Source organism: Accipiter gentilis, chromosome Z (assembly GCF_929443795.1).
Source record: "Accipiter gentilis chromosome Z, bAccGen1.1, whole genome shotgun sequence".
Lineage (NCBI taxonomy): Eukaryota > Metazoa > Chordata > Aves > Accipitriformes > Accipitridae > Astur > Astur gentilis.
In genome coordinates, this window is record NC_064919.1 from 78,677,994 (window position 1) to 78,698,303 (window position 20,310).

Consider the following 20,310-nt stretch of genomic DNA (forward strand, 5'->3'; position numbering starts at 1 on the left):
TTGGAGCCTGAGCTGTCTCCCAAGAATAAAATCCTTCAGTCCAGCACGACAAAAGAGCCATCGCATGACAGTCACTATCACACAAGCGCGCAAATTAAGCAATCAATCAAACAAGCAATAACCTGGAAAACAGCAGTGCGTGGTGCACATTGTACTGGCAGCGGGCAAGCAGAGCTGACCCATGGTTGCCTCCCATCACATGTGGGCTGTTGTGTTCCTTTCTCCACCAACATCACAGCAACTGGGGGTTTCTTTTTGGTTTTGGCCTTTTTATCCAAGTTTGGGGAGCAGGACCCTTTCTTGGAGAGAATACAGGTATCCAGCAAAAGCATTTGTTTTGGACTCAGCCGCTATATAAATCAATGGTTATTCTGCAGGGACGTGACAGAGCAAAAAATTAGACATAGAATTTGCCAGACGTCGAGAAACTAGCTAGAAATTGTTGCGGTCTCTCCTGGGTCGGGGAGGGAATCCTGTCTCAAAGGTTTGGGATTGCGTGTGTGCCTCCAGCTTCACATAATCAAGTCCCCTGAGGCAAAAAGAGAAGGAAGACTATTTAAAACCTCCCATGACTTCTTGCCTTCCATCTCTTTTAATTGCTTCAAAGGACATCGCCGCTGCCTGTCCGCGAACTGAAACCCCAGGAGGTGATTTTTGGAGCCCGGCTGCGCGGCCTCAACACCGGGGCTGAGCAGCTGCTCAGCACCCAGAGGCCCAGATATGTTTGCAAACAGATCGGGCAAACGGCTGCGTGTTTGTGAGTGTATTTTAAAAATCAGATCCTGTTGGCAGGCAACTCTCAGACAGCAAGCGGGGCCAAATCCCATGAATAAATTGCTTGGAGCGAGTAGTTTGACGCGCCATTATTCATAACTAATGCAGTCCTAGTAAACAGAAAATGGAGGCCAAATCTGCCTGTATAGACACCAATGACCTCATCTGTTTTCATCCTATTTACTGAGCAAAATAAGAGCAGAAGAAAGCTACCACCATCCTCTCAAAGGGGAAATGGTGGGTTTGGAGGAACAAATATTCCTGACAGCTCTGGGGTGAGGCAGGAGTCTAGAGAGCAGGGATGCAAGCTGAATTCAGAGTCAGAACAGAAACTTGGTCCCACTTGGTGCAAAGACACAAATAAGACCAATCAAGCAACTCTCCCATCTCTGAGCAGCTTTTGCTCAGGGTTATGAAGGGCACAGCTTGCCTGAGGCAAGAAAAAAGCTGGAGCCGGCGGAGGGGGCACAGCACCCATAGGGCACCCCCATGAAGGCGGGTGCTCTCCTCCTATTTCCCAGCCAGCGTTTCAAAGCAGGTTATGCAGAGTTTTTTGGGAGCAGGCAAGCTGCAGTGCACTTCCCACCCTCTCCACAGTGAAGTTAGAAGCAAAACAAACAACAAAAGCCGGGAAAGTGAAGAGGGAACAACTGGCTGCTCCTCCACCCAGCACTGCAATTGCAGGCTGCCCAATACAACCACCAACCAGTTGGTTAAAGCAAGCACAAGACTCAACTCTCATGGTGCTTTCACACAGTAAAACTCAGCAGAAGTCACTGCCAGGGCACATTTTTTGAGCAAAAACTCCATCCTGATTGCAGAAGGGAAGGGACCTTCAAGAAGAGCAGGTCTGCTGACGCTGATGCAGCCGCTAGAGCAGCAGCTGCTTGCAAGAAGCTGGGAGGCTACAAACCAGAGCACAGACGTGCTATTTCTGCCACGTTTCCTATGCTCTTTAAGAATTATATTTATTTCAATATGGGCAATACATAGGAAAATTGTGAACATGGCTGTGAACACTTCTCCCTTGCTTCCTTTCCCAATAATACAAATTTTAAAGGCATTTTAGTTGCAAGCTGCTTCCACCATAAAGAGGCCAGCTCATCATCTCCAGAATTTACCTTAGGGAAAACCAGAGCTGTTGACCTGCAGACTGCCACATTCAACTTGAATGCAAAGGGAAATACTTCTGTAAATGACAAAGAAAATTTATGACACTGCTTAAAAGTTACAGCCCATTAAAAAAATTGTCCTGATTTGAATCATTGACTTTTCAAAATAAATACTATTCTTTCATCAATAAGCTCAAAATATAAGCTAACCACAAAACCCTTTGGAAAAAAGAAACATAAAAATGATATCGCTACACATTAATAACATCTATTGATCTAACTGCAAGCATATGTCCACATACATAATTTTACCATATCACACATCAATAATACTCTACACTTTTTTCATATTAAACTATGCTATTCCCATGAAACCAAACTCCTAAGTATTTCCCTAAAAAGGCCCTTGCCATTTAAATGCACAACGGTTGCATTTCAAAGTATTAACACCAAGAGCACCTTTGGTTATGCAGACCGGTATTAACCATTCATAAAGTGAATGGGGCAGAGTCATAGGCATGTCAGAAAACGGAAACACTTTTTATTTGTAATAAAACCAACAGTATTTTCTCTGTCTCCTTTCACTATTACCTTCTTCATGTCTCAGACCTTGAATTTATTAGGCAGCCAAAGCAGCCTGGACCAAGCATGGCATTTCCAGCTCTCTGCACCTTGGTGTTTTGGATGAGGCTTAGCACATTATAATCTGTTTATTAATGCTTTGAAGAGGGCCAAGCAACGAGGAGGAAAAACTGGCAGGTGACAATGTTATTTAGGCTAATCAAGAATATGATGGATAGGGGAAACCATCGAAGTGAACAGCAGTGCCAGGCAGTGAGGAAGCCCAGCGTGGTGATAAATGCAAGGCACTGCACGCTGCAAGGGAGATTTTGAGCTAATCACACACATTGCTGCAGTCTAAATTAGCTGGAAACAGCCAGCAAAGTGATGTCAGCCTTTGCTCTGCGGCCACAGCTAAAATGGCAAACAAAATGTTAGGTGACATATAAAGACCCAGGATTATAAAATATGTGATGGTGTAACTCAGCGGTATGCCCTGACCTGGAATGCTCTGATCAATCCTGGATATCCTGCATAAAAAAACAGAGGAAAAGGGTTTCTGTTCAGAGACGGGCAATAAAAGCGATGAGATGTAGAGAAAGAGCAGAGTTTTAGACTTTAATTTACAAAGGAGGCGGATAAACAGGAAGAGGAAGGAGGTGCAGGGAGCAACGAAAGACAGCTGGCAAATGCTCTTCAAAAATGGCAAGGGCAGAAGAAGAGTCCACAAAACTGAAAAGGAGACTTGAAGCTGCTTTATTTCTGCACACGTAGTGCCCAGTGCACAGCCAGCTCCTGGGCTGTGTCACCTCTGAGCATCCTTCAGACCCAAACTAGGGAGAGTTAAGAGCACAAATTAAATGCTTTGATTTCTAAGAAGACTCATAAGTGTATGGTGGCACTGGCAGGTGTTGAGTGTAGGAAGGGCCGTGCCAGGGAAAGAGCACCAAGGCTGAGGGAGACGCCACCATGGCCGTCACGAGGTCTTATGGACAAAACCTGCATTCAGCCAGGAAAACGTGACCTGTTCCCCACAGGAGGTTGGTCCCAGCTGGGCAGAGCCAAGGGTCAACCCATGTCCTGCAGCAGGCAGGCTCTCCACTGCACCTCTTAGTGCTATTTTAGGTATTTATTGACTTGGGTTCTCTCTCTTCACATGTCTCCCTCAACCCTTCACAAGGAGCACCGCTTCCAGGGTACCACTATGAACGCAGTGTCAACATGGCTCTCCAGGGCAGCCAGCATGGGGAAACTGAGGCAGAGTCTTCACCTTCCCTGACACCACTGGGTTGCTCCTCAACACCGTGCTCCGCACATCCACCAGCTGCATCCTAAAACCACGGTTGCCCAGGGGTGGACGGGCAGACACAAATCCTTGCACGTCTCTCCATCTCTCCCCTCCCCATTTTTCTGAGGTCCAGTGATTTCCCAGCTGATGAACACATTACCACCTCATTCGGCAACGCCTCGGAGGCGCTCACGTTTCAGGCCCCGGCGAGAAAAAGATGAAGTATGAAAATCCCTTTCCTTTCCAATCCAGTCCTCCCAGCACCGGCCAAGGAGCGAACACAAAACGCCTCGGAAAACACACAAAAAACACCGGACGCGAGAGGCTGTGCCGAAGTCGCACCATATGCAGGTGTCAGGGAAAAAGGTCTCCCGTCTCCCACGCCAGGCTGCTATCTCCATCACACAAAGCCTTCCTGTGAGGAGTTGGTACCTGGAGGGGACCTTCTCCCTCCGTCAGTTCATCAGCAACCTGGACCAGGCAGAGAAGAGGCAGAGGATTCACCCAGTTGTGCCCATCAGCACCAAGTAGTATCTGGAGATGGTATCTAGCCTTGGAGGCTTCAAGTATGTCCATGCTGACATGAAAAGCTGTGCATATGAGCCCTTGCCAAGATACCACCTCACCGTTCAGCTACAAATATCACTGTGGGCATTTTTATCCCAGGCATCACTACGGAAAGCACAGTCCCCTTTCCCTATCCTCAGACCTGCAGCAAAGGGAGAAAGGCATCAGGTCAGGCCAAAAGTTAAACACTACCCCAAGGCATCTCCTGGTGACATCCCTGTCTGCAAACGACCATATTTTTTTTTCAGAGAGGGTGCAGCACATTGAAACCCATGGTACACACCATGAGCTCACCCCACTTCTGCAGCCAGTGGCTCTGGAGCCCCCATTTGCGGTATTACTTAGGAAAAGTGAGACAAGCATCCACAGGGGTGATGGAGAGAATGTCCAGTCCTGCTCCAGGAGAAGGGGGCACGTTGGACAACCTCCACCTTCATCCAGGATCCTTGGGAAAAGGCATCAACTCTGCCAGCACCTCAGGCCAATGGAGCCTGATGCTCCTCAGGCAAGGCCATGAGTCTCCTCCCTGAAACGCTTTTTGGAAAGGGAAGGGGTTTATAGCAGTTGTGGCATTGTTCCTCCCCCCAACACCCTTGTAAGCCCAAGCAGAACAAAAAACCCCGCAGCAATGCTCCATGCTGGTTAGAATCTCCCTGTAGCTAGAAATGGGCTGGTCACACCAAATTTGTGCAGGATTTTGTGGAAAGTGCAAAAGAAAATGGGACAGAGGTTTGTTTAGTGGCAACAGCCCAGTCCTGCCTCTTTGACATTTGCTCTGAACCAGTGAACTGCACAGCATTTGAACTTTTGTTTAGACAGATAGGTCTGGGTATTTAGAAATCCTTGAAACTCATCCATCTGCAAAGACAGTGACTCTCGATAATGCAAAAGCTCTAGCTGGGATGCTGAACTCAGCAGATCTCTCTACAAATGATTCCTATTAAAGTAAAAAATTACAATGCAAGCGTCTATTAGACAATCCAAGCCTGACATAAAAAAGGAATTAAAAAAACATAATATGTTCATGCCTGCCATCTTTATAGACCACTGAGGAGCTCAGGGAAGGCATTGGGACACCCGTTCTCCATTGCCTGCCCGGTGCCAAAACACACCCAGAGCAATGCACCCTCCACCACCTCTGGGACCATCCTGGCACAGCCATCCTGATGTGGGTCTGCTCAGCTCTTCAGTGTCTCTAGAGATGGAGACTCGAACCTACTTGCCTGGCAGTCAGTTTGGACATCCATCCACCCTTCCCATGAGGTTCAGCTCTCCTGGCACCCAGCCTGAACTTCCCTCACTGCATTTTACACCCATGGTTTATTGCTCCAGGGACACGAGGGCTGGTTTCCCAGAGAGCTTTTTGCATCTCTGAAAGCTTACAGCTTTTTTGCGCTTTCTCTTCTCCAGCCTCAACATTCCCAAACCGTGGCCTTGGGGATGTGGGACATGCTCAGGTCCCTGGCTAGTTTGTCCACCACCAGAATCAGCAAAGCACTGAGAAACTCATAACAGGTGATGGGTCCAGCCACACACCAGCACTGGTCCTGGTCCCACCAGCACGGGCATGAGGCACGGCTATCAGGACCAAAGGAAAAACACAACCATCCTAACCAAGAGCCTCATGACCACCTGAGGCCAGAGCTAGCTGAAGGAGAGCCCTCCCTGTGGTTTCCCTGGCTGGGCAAGAGGGTGGGATGTGCCAGGGAGACCCCGCTGGCGCCGTGTTCCTTCTCCCTCCCGGCATGCTGGGCAGCAGCAGCGCACTCAGCTTCCAGCTCCCTGCCCCCCCCCCCCCCCAAAGCCTAAACCAGCAGATTATCACGTTAACGCTTCAAATGTTTAATTTCCTGCTCCAATTACACCAGTTTTGCAGCAGGAGAGGTGGGAGGGGGAACAAACGAAAACAAGCTGGGTCTTTCCAAATAAACCCAGAGCTACTTTGAGACCACCGGGCTTCCCCCTCCACTCTCTGGCTGGAGATGGGGGGAACGGTGCTCACGCCAGTGCGGTGGCTGGATGTAGGCACAGGAGCCACCTGAGTGCTGACCTCTCAGGCCAGCAGCGCAGTTGCTCTCCATCCCGCTGCTAAAATGAAAAGGTCCTTTTGTTCAGCGGCTCCCGTGATCTCCACAGCGCTGCGGAAACATTTGCTGCACCGCAAGAAAAACAAGGCAGCTGGTGTTTGCCGAGCAAGACAGTACCCTGCTGCAGAGAGGGGCCGGGGGGGAGCGTCGAGGAGAGAAAGGGGATAGGGTAGGAGGAGGGCAAAAATAGTGGGAATAGGGAGGGGAGGGCGTGGGAGCGCGGGGGAGCAATGGAGCGAAAGACGGAGGGATGAAAAGCACAGAGGGGAACTGAGGGAGAGGGAAGGCGAGAACACGAGAAAGGGGGAAAGATAGTGTGGAGAAGTGAGGGTGTGGAGAAGGAAAGAAGGACAGCGAGGAGGAGAAAAGCACTCAGGAAACTTCAGGCTGTGGCCGCATGCAGGCTCCAGTGGAGCTGCCTCCGCCTGGACGCTCCCTCTGCCCCATCCATCGGCTTGCTCAATCCTTCCCAGAGGAAAAGAGAGATCTGTAGTAAAAAAGATATCCCAACCCAGGCGCCTTGCAGGGCAGCAAGTCCAGCTTGAGCTGCTTACAAGGGATATTAAAAAAATAAACCCATCGCCGAGCAATCACTCAGCCCGAAAGCCCTACTGGCTGCTTGCAGGAAAAAGCGGGGCTCTGGGGCTCAAAATCCCATGGAAAATGCACAATGATGGCTCTGCAGCATCCCACTTCCCCCCAGGGGGAAGGTGGCCCCCCATTGCCCTCAGCTGGGCTGGGGCAGGGGATCCCGGCTGCCCGCAGAGCCGGGGATGCTTTCCCCTCAATGCCTTTCCCGGAGGCCGCCCACGGCTGCTGTTATTTATAGCTCGCTGAGCGTGCACGTCGCACCGAGCTCACCCGAGCGCGCGGGGAAGGAGGCGAGGAAAAAGGACCGACCTTGGGGTCGGGGCCAGGAATAGCCGCCAGTGGCCAGAAATAGCTAGTGCCATGTTCAGCCCTGGTTCTTCGAGAGCCGCTGGATCAGAGCACGGTGTTTCCAAGATTTCATCCCCAGCCAGGATAGGATTGGTTTCTCCTTCGGACTCATGTTTCCCCCCAAGACCCCCCCATAGCTGCTCCCCAGCTCCAAAAAAGCTGCTGGGTGGACAGAGCAGGTGGGAAGGGGCAGGAAAGCAATCCAGCGGCGGGGAGGGGACGACTGACCTCCAGAAAATGTGCTGGAAAAGCAAGGGAGGCAGGTCGCAAGGAGGGACGGGTTTCAGCACCTGCTGCCGCGAAGCCCGCCGCTGACCTGGGAAGGGGCGACGCAGGGGAGCAGATTCCAGAGGATTTTGGCAGTGTGCAGTGATCGGCGCACAGCTCGATGACTCCTTTGGGTGCCTGCGAGAATTTCAGCACATGAGATCAACACGGACGGCGTGCAAGGCACAGAGACCGTCACGTGTGCGCCTCCGTCCCCCCAAGGAGGCTGCAAGCAGAGATGACCACCTCCTCGCCCCGGGCATGCAAGGTGTGGGCATCCTCCCCATCCATCCAAGCATGTGCATGTATGAACACGCGTGTCCCTTTGCACGTCCAAACACAAAGCCTGGTGCACACCGCCGCATACAGCCCACACGCAAAGGACTTTCCTGGCTGCCCTGGCAGGACCTGCCTGCAAACACCCTGGACCCCAGCACACCCCACCACCGCCACCCACCCACCTTGCTCCACGTTTGGCTGTGCCAGAGCTGCCTGCCCTGAGGCAGGGCTGGATGCTGCTCCCAGGTCAGGGAACAGTGGCTGAACCGTTCTTGCCAGGATTGCTGCTGGTTAGGGAGATGGTGTGAGACCACCGGAGTGGGAAAGCCTCATCCTGCTGTCTCCAGCACCAGCCTCTGCAGCCCAGCTGCTGCCAGAGGGAGACTTTAATGATTAACCCTCAAGTACCACATCCAGGGGGCCAACGCTTGGGCAGGTAAGTGAAAGATGAAGGCAGACAGGGGAGCATGGTGCAGCCTGTGCAGAAGGCTGAAAGCTCTGGGTCAGCGGTGCTAGCCCACGGGCTACCTGGCCTGCAAAGGAAACTGCCTCAAGCTCCCTGCGGAGAGGAGTCCCTCACTCCCTACTGACCAAGAGGAGGTTTGAGCAACTCTTCTTCCATCCTTCCTGTGTACTGCCTTCCCCGGTGAGCTTCCTAGCCATCTCCAGGGTGCTGAGGGAGGGATACTGGTGTGCCTGCATGAGTTAGGACTCCTTGTCTTCTCCCTTGCCCCACCACCTCCCAGGAGAAACACAGCCAGTCCCTTCTGCAAGGTCTCCATGTGTGGCTGCTGCTTTCCTGTGCTCCATGGCCGTAAGGCCCTCACCCTGTACAGTGCTGAAAGGCTAAGCTGCAGGAATAACTGTCCTCAGGTTTTCTTCCATGGGTTTTGAGCCCCATTTTGGATTTAGAGGGAAATCCAGGGCCCACCTGGTCCTGGCCCTAGCTGGACCATCACAGCATGGACCTACAGCAAAGCGCTAAACCAGCTCCCAGTGCTCCTTCCCACAAGCTCTGGAGGATGCTCTGAGCACCCTCTATCCAATCGCAGCACAGCAGATATCCCCAGTGACAGACGGGGAGAATATTCCACCCCTTGCTCCGTAAAGAGCCTCTCCTGCTTAATTTCCTTATCTCGATGCTGTTCTTCCCAGCCTCTTGCTGCTTTGGGGTACCAGGGCTGAGGATGGTTGTGTGAACGCACCCACAAGGACCCAGGCAGGGCGCAGGTGGGCAGGGAGGGAGGCAGTCCTGGGAAATCTCCCAGCCCAGGGGGATGTGTAGCATCAGACCGGTCTCACTGGGCGGCAGCAGGTTGTGCTCACACAGCTGGGGAGTGAGGGAAGGGCCAGAGAAGGCAGAGAGAACAAACAGAAAAATAAAGGACGGCCTAAGCAAAGTGCTGAGTAGAAAATACGCCGCACTCGTCCAGACCTTCCTACCTCCTGCAAAAATACACACATGTAGGTATTCAGCGGTGGAGCTTGTACAGGGCTGGTGGACATGGCTCTTGCAGGTGTTCCCCATCACCTCCAGCTGTCCCATCCTCCTGCGGCAGCTTCGTGCATGGGTTTGCAGGGTGGCCTGATAGATCTGTTCCCTACCAAAGTGGCCCAAAGAGCTGTGGAGCCGGGCGCTGCCACAAGCACACAGCAAGTTTGCAGCATGCGCCAGCTGGGGGAAAATCTCCATCCAATCGTGCAGCACCAAAGCCCTCTCCCCAAACCCATTCAAAAGCAGCAGCATCCCCTGTTTGCAACACACCTCTAAGCTGAGACCATGTTGGCCCAAGGCCCCAGAGGGCAAAGGCTTAACAGCATCGGCTCCAGGAGAGCCGTGTTACAGCAGGGCCAGGACAAGAGCAGGGAGATTTGTGCATGCACATCTGGGGCAGAGCTGTCCCTGAGGAGCCTGCGGAGGCCTCCCTGCCACCCCAGCATGCAAAACTCAGCCTCTGGTCCCGGGGTGGGTTGTTTCCCTGCCACCCCAGCATGCAAAACTCAGCCTCTGGTCCTGGGGTGGGTTGTTTTTTTTTTTTTTATTTAACGAACTACTCTCCAGCCTTGTAAGGCGAGTCCCCATGGCGCCCAAATAAGCTGAGTATTTTTGGCTGCTCTCCCTGCAGCCTTGGGCTGGCCTTTGGGAAATGCATACCCTGCAGCCCTCCGTGCCCTGGTAATTGAAGAGGCTGCCGCTCCTCCGGGCCAGAAAAGGGATTACAGGACACGCTTAAGGACTTGAATTCATAACCTTCATCCTCCCCCAGAGCTCAGGTCCCTGCCGCCTGAATTGCAGCAGCGGCACCGCTAGCCGGCAGCACCGCCAGCCATCTCCATCCCGGGCATCCGAAGGGCACGGCTGGTGTTTGGGCTTCAAGCTGGGGCAGAGCATGCTGCCCCTCCGGGCTGCTCGCAATTAACTGCTTTTGAGGCTGCAAGGAGACAAATGACTATAATTTCACAAATAGACTTTATCTTAAAACGAGTGCCTTACCCAACACCTATTGATTCCTGCTCCCCCTCTGGAGAACTCTCTGCAATTAAGTTGTCACATCCCTAATGCCCACGTAAAAATGAGCCAGCTCCAGTGTCTCCCAGAAAACCTCGCCCGCATAGGATTGCAAAACACAGCTGCCGAGTTTCCTTTTTACCCCTGAATTAGGCAGAGATGAAATTTATCTCTGTGGTAGACAGCAGAGCTTTCATCTCCATCCCTCCGGCTGCCACGCAGCTCGCAGACAGCTCATGTTTTGCCTGTTCTCTTCCAAACTGCTGATGGTTTTGCACAAAAGTCAGGAGGATAGTACACTCCACAGGCAGGGCATTGGGGAGAGCAGAAACTCATTTTGGGGGGCTTGTAGCCCTTGCAGAGCTGATCACTGTCTGCTGGGACAGAGGGACATGCTGCAGAGAGGGGGTGTAGCTGGTCGTACCCCATCAACCCAAGGGCTTGGCACAGGGATGTCATGGGCTCCCCTGTCCCGAGGCCTGTCCTGTCCCTGCCCTGCTGGGAGTCCCACTGGCCTGGGACACAGGCTGAGCAGCCCCAAATGCAACACATTAGCATGCCATGCCTCAGTTTCCCCATCGCCACAAACAGTCTGAGTGTTGGTGTCACCTTTGCCAAGCAGAGGAACAGCAGCACGGGTTCCAGGCACACGGTCTGTTTGCAACCAAGGGGGGCTTTCTTTCCTGAGAACAGATGAGGTGGGCATGAGAATTGCTATTTCCCCGCTCAAAAGGCCCATTAAGTTGCTGCTTTTAATACCCAGGCTGGGATCATCACCATGACACAACCACATTTCTCTCGTTCCCCAGCAGAGTGGCTCAAAGGTTTGCAAGCTCAGCCAGAGCTGCTGTGTTCCCTGGACCCTCCCAGGGACCCTGTGGAGAAGCTAAGGGGAGATGGAGGGAAGGTGAAAAAGTCCTGGGCATGCAGTAGCACAGCAGAGTGGGATTCAGCTCCAGGACAGACGATGTTGTCTGAAAATCCTGAGGTTTTGCATTTCCAGCACCCCAGCCCAGCTCAGGGGGAGGATTTCTATCCCCCTGCCACCCACCAGCAGATGGAGGGGGCCGCCAAGGAGAAAGAGAGCACTGAAAAATTTTAACAGCAGCAGCGGGAAAAAGCCACAAGAGAGACCATGGTGCCAGAGATTAGGAAGGGATCTTTGAGATTTAACAGAGATTGGGGGGCTAGACCTAATTACACGCCACGCACTCCGGCAGCGAGCCACCGGCTGCTGTTCGTTTCACCGATGCAGTGTATAGATTTGATAATTGCTGCCACGTAGTGGGGATAATCTTCCCCTCACCATCTCTCGGCACTTATTTCACTGCAGGGAGAGTTGCGGCCTCTCTCTGTAGAGAACCCTGCACCCGTGAGAAGATCTGGGAAAGTTTAGGGGTGCAGATACGTGCACCCAGGTGAGCGCTTAGCCCTGCAGCATGAGTGCACCGCGGGGGTGCTGGGCTGTCTCTGTAGGAGCATCCCACCCCAAAACCTGCTGGCAAGGGAGGACTTGGTCCTCTTCACTGGTAAAGCCAGTGTCATTTATTGATAGTGTCCCCTTGAGGCAGGCAGGGGACTAAGCAGATGCGTGAGAAAGGCTCTGCAAAGCATAATAAAAGCAAGAGGAAAAGCCACGCTCGTAAAACACCGAACGCCAGGAGTTAATAGGGGGCACCGGGGGTGCCACAGCTCTCTTCCCGCCCTGAAAGGACCCCGAAGGAGCTTAGCATTGCAATCATTTTACCCGTAGCATGAAACCCAGCCATCTCTTGCTTCTTCCTAGGAGGACGCAGTGGCCCCCGTGCCCCAAGTGGCAGGGCTGGATCCCCGCCGGCGCTGCCGGGAGCGTGGTGGCAGGCGTGGAGAGGCGAGCCCCCCTGGCCCCCGGCTCCCATCCTCCCTGGAACGTCAATCAGGCACCTGCCAGCGCGGCCAATTCACTTCCATTTGGAAAATTAAAGAAATAAAATGAATCGTTTGCTTAATTTGAAAGGGTGGCAGGAAGCAAAGACGTCTTGGGCCCGTGCCAGCGCGCGGAGGTCTGCCGCTTCTGGCTCGACCGCAGGGTTTCGCTAGAGGAAACATCAGCTTCTTCCCCTTCTCTGCTTGCTGGACCAAACAGCCCCCTGCCCAGGGCCTCCCAGTCCGCTCCCACCAGCCCCTGTGCTCCAAAACTGGGCAGGGGTGGGCAAGCACATGGGTGCTCAGAACACTGAGTCTCCCCACAAACCATGTCCGAGGGCCACGGGGACCAGCTGCCCTGGGAACGCTGCCCCACCACCGGCTGGGAGGGTGAAACAGCCGGGTCCGCTCGGCACCACTGCCTCCTTGGGGGTACCTGGGGTTTGGGCTCTGCCCTGTCAGGGTGTTGGTCCCCGGGATCCACTGCCACAGTGCAAGATGGGAAGGAGGGAGCAAAGGCGGCGGTGAAAATGATAGGGAAGTGCAGGGCAAGCACCTCCAAAAACGTCTTCTCTCTGCACCCCTATGGGCTCAGCTCTGGAAGTGCCAACCCCCCCGCCCCTCAATTTTCATGATTTTGGGGACGCTACAGGCAATACTTGCTATTGCTCCCTGTCTCAGCCAATCTCAGCTCCGGAGCAAACTTCTGCTCACAGGAGCTGGCCTCATCCGGGCTCTGCAGCCCCAGGGCCTGTAGGATCCACTCCTGCTTTGTCCCAGGGAAGGCAGAAGGTGCCACCAGGAGAGGACCCTGCCCTCCAGCCAGCTCTCCGAGACTGGACTGAACCCCGGGTTCTGTCATTCCCCCTCCCCCACATGTCTTCCTCACTTGCAAGACAAAACATCATCTCTCATTGCTTTTTTCCTCTTCCCCCCTCCAACCAAGGCGAATCCCCAAATCCCAGCTCCTTCCTGCCAAACACACGTGCACCTGCAGAGCAGCTGGTGCCAACATCCAGAGCAGAGCCAAGCACAACAAACGGGCTAAAGAGCCCTCACTGCACAGAGACCAGCTTACAAAAACAACCGTATTTCACCCAAACTCTATTAAACTGTCTTGGGTTATTGCTCCATTTCCTTTCCCACCACTGAGGATCAAATGAGATTTCTGTAGCTACACAGAGATGCTCACATGTCTTCCCTTCAGCTGCCCCTTCTGTGCTCCGTGCAGGGTGAAACCCACCGTGGGGTGGCACAGCCTTGCATGCAAATAATTTCCCCTCAATGATGACTTATTCACATTGGGAAAAATACAACTGGGAACACGCTCCCGTGCATGGTTACCCGATGGGGCACCCAAACCATTTGCAAGAGCCCAAGAGAGTCCTGCAAGCTGGGGTCTCCTTGCAAAGCCTGAGCAATGGGGTTACATAGGCTTCAAAGCCAAGAGGGACTGGTGTGATGGTGATACCAACTGGCATGGCTCTGCTGTGTCCTGACACTCTTCACCTGAGGGTGCCCGCAAGCTCCGACCCCACTCTTTGTGTGGCAATTAATGCAATGAGGCATTAACCGAGGAACATGGCGCCACTCCCTTCCCCTTCCCTGTGAGCATCCCTCTCCTTTTACCTTCAAGCTTTTGGGTTTTCCTCTGGTAGACTTGAAAGCCAGCTGCAAACTAGGCTCCCTGTTTACAAGTCAGAGTATTTAAAAGCCATGCAGGAGATTTGGGGCACAGCTCCCATTAATTTCAACAAGTTTTATACATCTAAGCCTCAGCCATCAGTTTCTAACAAAAAAGAGGCTTGCTTCAAGGCAAAAAATAGCCAAGAAAAATGAACTTTGCTTCCACAGGCGTTTTGAAAAAAAAGTACCTGAAATGCAACAGTTCTTGCAGGCACTCGGAAGGCTTTGCAAATAGATAAGGGTGTTTGGAAACTAAAATCATGAAAATTTCTGCCACCTGTCTTGTCCCACAGTATCTGCACACACACACGTACCTCCCCTGGCTCAGCCATCAGCAGTGTCTGGAGAGAAAAAGTCCAAGAAGTTTAATGAACTGTCACAGCTTAACAAACTAATCCCTGCTTATGCTCACCTCATCCCAAATGAGAGGCTGGGAAAAAACCAAGTGTGTAACATAAGGCAGCTATCTCTTATCTGCTCTGTTCCTCTGTACGGGCAGATGATTTAGCAGACTCCTGGGTCACAGCGAGGCATCGCTTGCTCCTCCACAATGCATGGCCAGAACTGAGCAAATACCTTGCAATAATTTCCCATGAAAAGTTTGCATCTGTTTTCCAGAAATACTTCAGCTAAAGGTAAGAAATATGCATGGGAGCAGCATGGCTTACGAAATGCTCATGCAAAGATGGCTTTGAACTCGGACATGAACATGCATTTGGCAGACTGGGTGTAGAAAGACAGTCCTCACCCTTGGGCTATTCATTCATGGCACTGGAGTTGCCCTCTGCTGAGAGCAAGAGCACTGCTGAGCAAGCCAACGTGGAGGGAGAGCAAAGGGACAAAAAGGAGGAGGTGTTTTCCTCCTACCTGCACCAAGAAAGATTTTGCAAAAGTTTTGGGGAGAGCACTGTGCCCCAAGAAAAACCTAAAGCAGGAGCCACCAGCACATCAGCTGCCCTCCCTGAAGATGCAGGGAGCCCAGCACCTTTATTCCAGCATCCTCATCCTCGAGAGGCACTGCTGGGCAACTCGCTGGCAACCAGAAAAAACAATGCAAGGCAGGCTGCTGCTGCTGAAAACTCTGGACAAGCTGCTCCTGAGCAGTGTAAACATTTGATGGCAGGAAGCACTGGGTAAATAACACACAGCAGGGCAAACAACAGCAAGTAGCATTTTCTTGGTAAAGCAGCACCCGGGCTTTCAATCAAAGCTCAAGGCTGTATTTTCTTAGGCCCTTTATTGAGCTATCAGAAGACTTTACCTCTCCCATCTCCCTTATAAACGTGCACATGCACATATGCACGAGCTCCTGGTCCCCAACATCTTCCCCTCTACATGAACTGCTTTCTGGCAATTCCTGGAGCAGAAAAGGAAGAAATTCATTGTGTGAAACATCACCCGCTCCTGACCGGCAGCTCCGATCTTCATAAAAGCCAGTGCCTGAACACAGCATCATATTCTCATAACGTGGGCAATGTTTCAGAGATGCCTGCAGGACAGCTGGTACCAAACTGGAAATGACTGCAATGGCACTGGGATGCAGGTTTAGCTGAGCAACAAAGCCTGGATGTAGATGCTAAATCAGATGGTAATGCTATATCTCAGCAAGAATGCAGGGTTTATTTGGCATCTTTTTCTGCATCTAGGTAATGCTTTTCTGATATTGCAAAGAAAATCCTGGTTCCAGCTGATGCTGGCTTGCTCTAACGTAGTGGAAATACCAGCTGTGTCGTCAATTTGTCTCACGGGGGTGACATTTTGTCTTCCCTTTCTGGGAGACAAGTTTCTAGGAATAGGTTAAAAAATTTCAAGAAAAACTAACTTGCGCAGAACAGCAAAAAAGAAGGGAGCGGAGAAGTTGGTGGTGGTCCCCAGGGGAGTGGCGAGGAGGTAGGAGGTCACGCAGCACAGATTTGCTTTTCATGTCTTCTCCAAGAAGACATCCAGTGGCTTCAGCTCAGACTCCTGTTGCTGCTGACACACAACACCCTGAAGAAATGATTCTCTGCAGGAAAGCAAACGGGTGACAGGATCTGCTGCCAAACTCTTACATCTCACAGGGGGAGAGAAGGGAGAGCAAGAGGAAATGAAAAACAAATCCTAGAGCCGCGGATGTGCCAAGGGGTGGCTGCAGCACGGTGTTATCTTTGTTGGCAGAGTGGGCTCCGCGGGGGTCACCACGGGAGAGGGGATTAAGCACTTGCATCCAGACAAGTGGATGTGCCTCCGTAAAGGCGGGTGGAAAGGGGAAGCTGCTCCAAAAACCAGTAGGAGGGCAGGTCTCACTGGGATGGTTTTATCCCTGCGGGTTGCATGGTTGGCAAAAGCACTGGTGGGACCTGGAGAAGATAAGCATGTTGGTGGTCTCCCTGACTGGACTCTGCCGGCCAGCCTTCCTATGGAGGAGACAACCCCTCACGATGGGATGATTCCCACCTGGTTTGGTGCAGCCAACCTAGGAAGAATGAAGGGGATGCACATGGAGGAAGAAAGGGAAAAGGAAGAGGTGAGAGCATTAAAATATAAATGAGACAAGATGGTTATGCAGATACTTTTAAACCTACCCAGATGGGAAGCCACAAGTAACCAGGTCCCCACACACCATTAGCACATCACTTATTAATCACCCATTAATGAAATGGCTGCAGATACCAGAGTCCCATTTTCTACTACTATAATATTTTTCAATCATTCCTCCTTCCCTCTCCAATTTTATTTCCAGAAATTCCTCCAAAAGCTAATACCCAAGAGCTGTGCTTTAATTTCTCTTTTCCTTTCTTTCAACCAAAGCTTTAAAAGAAACGAACACAAGCAGAAGCAGCTCCACAGCAAGTTTCCATCTAGTCCTTTTTCCATGCAGGACTCGCTGCACGCTGATGAAAGCTCAAAGTCCCTTTGGAAACTTGCACATAGCTTTTCTCTCCAGCTCTACCCGCAAAAGCACATTCAAACCTCTAACCTTTTTTATTCCAGGCAAATTACTTGCAAACCAAGCCCAAGCCCCCTAGAATGTGTTACGTCTCTCTTACTATTTGCGGGAGAGCTTCAATGGGCCAGTAAGAAAGTGTCTGGTTTTCACCCATAACGTCTGTGGGCTGACTGCCTCTTGTGCTGTGGATGAGGCACCTAAGAATAATCCTGCACTGGTGTTGAAAATAACAGCACCTACTGATAATATGTATATGTGGTAAGGCATGAGTATCTATATTGCCCTTTTCTCGTTTCAGAGAAACAACTTGCTTTCTGGATTCAGTAATAATTTCAGCAAAACCATGTTCACAAGAGATGCAGTTTTGGAAGAAGCAAGCAACATATCGCTCCGCTATTTATAAAACTTTAAAAATACATGTACAAACATAAAAGCCCCTGCTCATACACATACCACCTTATTTGATCAGACCTCATAAAAACCAGATGCTATCTTGGAAACTAACTTCCTTGGGAAAATAAACCGCCTGTAGTAAATCCCAGGGCCAGCACAGGCAGCTGCCCTGGTGCGCTGTCTGCGCGAGGCTTGCCACTTTGCAGAGTCTCGGGAAAACAGGGCAGCATTAAAGCTCTCTGCAAAGCAGGAAAAAAAACAGAGAGAAGCCATGAAACTCTCACAGCAACCGCTAGCAGGGAGCCGGGCTGGGTGCTGGAGTTTTGGGGTGATGGAGGCAGCCAAGCAAATAAAAAAAACAACCCACAACCCACGGATGTCAGCAGGTTGTCAGTGTCTTGGAGGCACCGCCATAAAATTCGCACGCAGCAAAAGGGCTTGCCGGTCGGCGGGAGGGCTGGCGAGAAAGAAAACAACGCGCCGGGTGACAGCGGAGGCTCCGCGCAGGGAGGCTGTCAGCGCCCGGAGGTGGCAGAGAGCCTCCTGCTCCACCAGCCCAGCCTCCAGCGAACCACGCCGGAGCGTGCAAGTGGGAGGGCAGCGATTGCACGCGGACTCGAAAGCGTGCGATGCCGCTTTCCTGCAGGCACAGAGTGCCGGTGGTCTTGCACAGACCGGAGCCGGTTGCATCACGCTGCCATCAGCCAGGCAAACAGCACTGGCGGGATGGAGGGTCAGAGCCGGTGCTCAGATGCTTTGGCGAAGCTTCCCAAGCTTGCCGACAGAAATGAAAGCGCGCTGAGCGCGGAGGGATGCCTGTCCCGGATATTCGGCGCAAGGAAGAATGTGGAGTTCTTGGAGCGGGCACGGCCACCCGCAGCTGTGCAAACAACCCTGCCGAGAAGGTGACTTACCTTGGCCCCCGGCCGAGATCGCAGACCCCCCGCCTCCAGGAAGCCTTTCCCCTTGCCTAAAGACGGGACAAAGCCGAGGGCTGTTTCCCAGCGGGAAGCTACCGTTTCACGGGCCAGCGCGTTAAACAAGCTGGCTCGGGTTAGGACCAAGCATCGATAGCCACCGTCAGCCTGACCCAGCCCAGCACATAGCTGCTCCTCAGTTTTAATTTATCCCTGCAGTCAAGGCAAGTTTCTCTGCCGCGGCAGAGACTGCAGGCGAGAGGGCTCGCTGCGCTGCTTGGGTCTCATCCCCCACCGCAGCATCCCCCAGCGCTGCAGCCCAGGAGGGATCCCACATCCAGTTGGATGGACAGGAGGAATGCGAGGCCCCGATCCAGGAAAGCACATGCTGATCCGTCAGCACCCGAGTACTCCTGACCCCTGTCATCTACAGGAAACTAACTTCAGATGGTGAGAGAGGCAGGAAGGGAGAATGATCCACACCAGATCCGGGGGGAATCGGACGCCCTGGGGCGGGCTGGCTGGAGGTCGCACAGGAAAACGCCGTATTGGAACCTGGATGCAATCCTGAATGTCGGCAGGTCCCAGCCCAGTCCCCAGAAGACCGTAACTGGGCACCGCAGGCAGGAGAGGAAAAGAAAGGGACGGCCAGCGATCTAGAAGGCGTGGGCCATGCTCCTGGCTCCACCACAGCTTCCCAGCCCCAACTCTGGAGCCCAGGAAGGATGAAGGTGCTACCAGCTCTGCCCTCCTCACCTCCAAATATAGGGAAAATACTATTTTTCTCCTATTTTGCCTCCCCAGACTCCCTATCGCGGACAATAGATGGAGCCTGTAGGCCCTACAGTAAATAAAGATGGAAAGGTTTTTAATTGCACAATTACACTATTTTTCAGAGATGGGGTGAGGAGGAGGAGCGGAGACCCAGCACAATCTTTAAATCTTTGTTCCCCAGGCTCCCTCAGCCTGTTTCCTCCCAAGCTTTTGTGCTACTTCAACCAACTTTTATTTTTGGAAAAATAAACCAGAACAAATGGCAATAAATACAGGCAGGCTTAGAGGGAAACTGCCAGGAGAGCTCCGGATCCTGGCGGTGATCTCCTGATACTGCTGAAAGCCCGGGGCCCATTTCTCCCTGGTGGGAGACAAGGACCCTGGTGGGAGATGTGTGGACCACAGTGGCAGCCCTGCTGGGTGACCCTCTTGCCCTGGCCAGGGAGCAGCTCGCCCAGCCCCAGCCAGGAAGGGGCTCTCCCCAAGCTCCCGGGCTCGGTGTGACTTTTCACTGCATGCAGCTATTGGATCCAGATGGGGAGAGGAGATGAAGAGCTGCTGGGCTGTCGCGGAACAGGCACAGCAACGAAGCCACGGGGTATAGTGGCTTGACCCTGGGGATGGAGCCTGGTCTGGTGGCAGCAGAAACTGCCAGCTGCAGCAGGCTGGGTGGATGGGGGCTTCCCTCCCCAATATCCCTGGGAGGGGAGAGGGATGCTGTGCTGTGCTGTGCAACAGGCTAGGTTGAATTCAGGCTTTTCAGGGTTGGGACCAGGGATGCTGTTGTATGACAAAGAACTAGTTTATCCAGAGCAAGTCAGTGCCCACAGCCACGAAAAATCCTACTGCTCTGAGGTTACTCATATCACATGAGTACATCTATCATATTTTCCTATGTCTCAGCTTAGAGACCCCTCTAACCCCTGCCAACAGAACCTAGCAATGGCTGAGAATCTCGGGTAACTAATGCCAACTAAAAAAACCAGAATAAATATTCAAATTAATCAGAAAAATAAAAATGAGAGAGGGAGGAAGACCCAGCAACAGGCTAGTTCCTGCCTGACACTGGGAGCACTAACTTAAATGATCCAGTGACCAAGCCATCACACAAAACCCCAACTGCAATCACTGGCTTCTCTTCTCAAAGCTGTTTTACAAGCTTTGAGGACCCCTTCCAATAAAAATGGTCTGCTCAAGGTGATGAAAACCAAAAAACTCAGAACAACACAAACCCTTTGTTCAACTGCAAACCCAGCCATGGGGACACAGCTGACCCACAAACCCAGCACCAAGCAGCACATGAGCTGATGGTCATCCCTCGCT

The 20,310-nt window shown here is 52.3% G+C and overlaps 1 protein-coding gene across 5 annotated transcripts in view; it reads right to left on the bottom strand.

Moving 5' to 3' along the window:
• Positions 1-20,310, bottom strand: part of CNTFR (ciliary neurotrophic factor receptor) — a 212,790-nt gene that overhangs the window by 119,544 nt on the left and 72,936 nt on the right. The window contains exon 1 of one of the 5 annotated variants that reach the window (XM_049794492.1): positions 18,211-18,228. The exons of 3 other annotated variants lie outside the window; for them this stretch is intronic. The gene's annotated coding sequence lies outside the window, so the exon portion shown is untranslated. Of the gene's footprint in view, positions 1-10,992; positions 11,032-18,210; positions 18,229-20,310 lie in introns of those variants that run through there. One more of the 5 variants, XM_049794491.1, reaches the window with a different exon arrangement.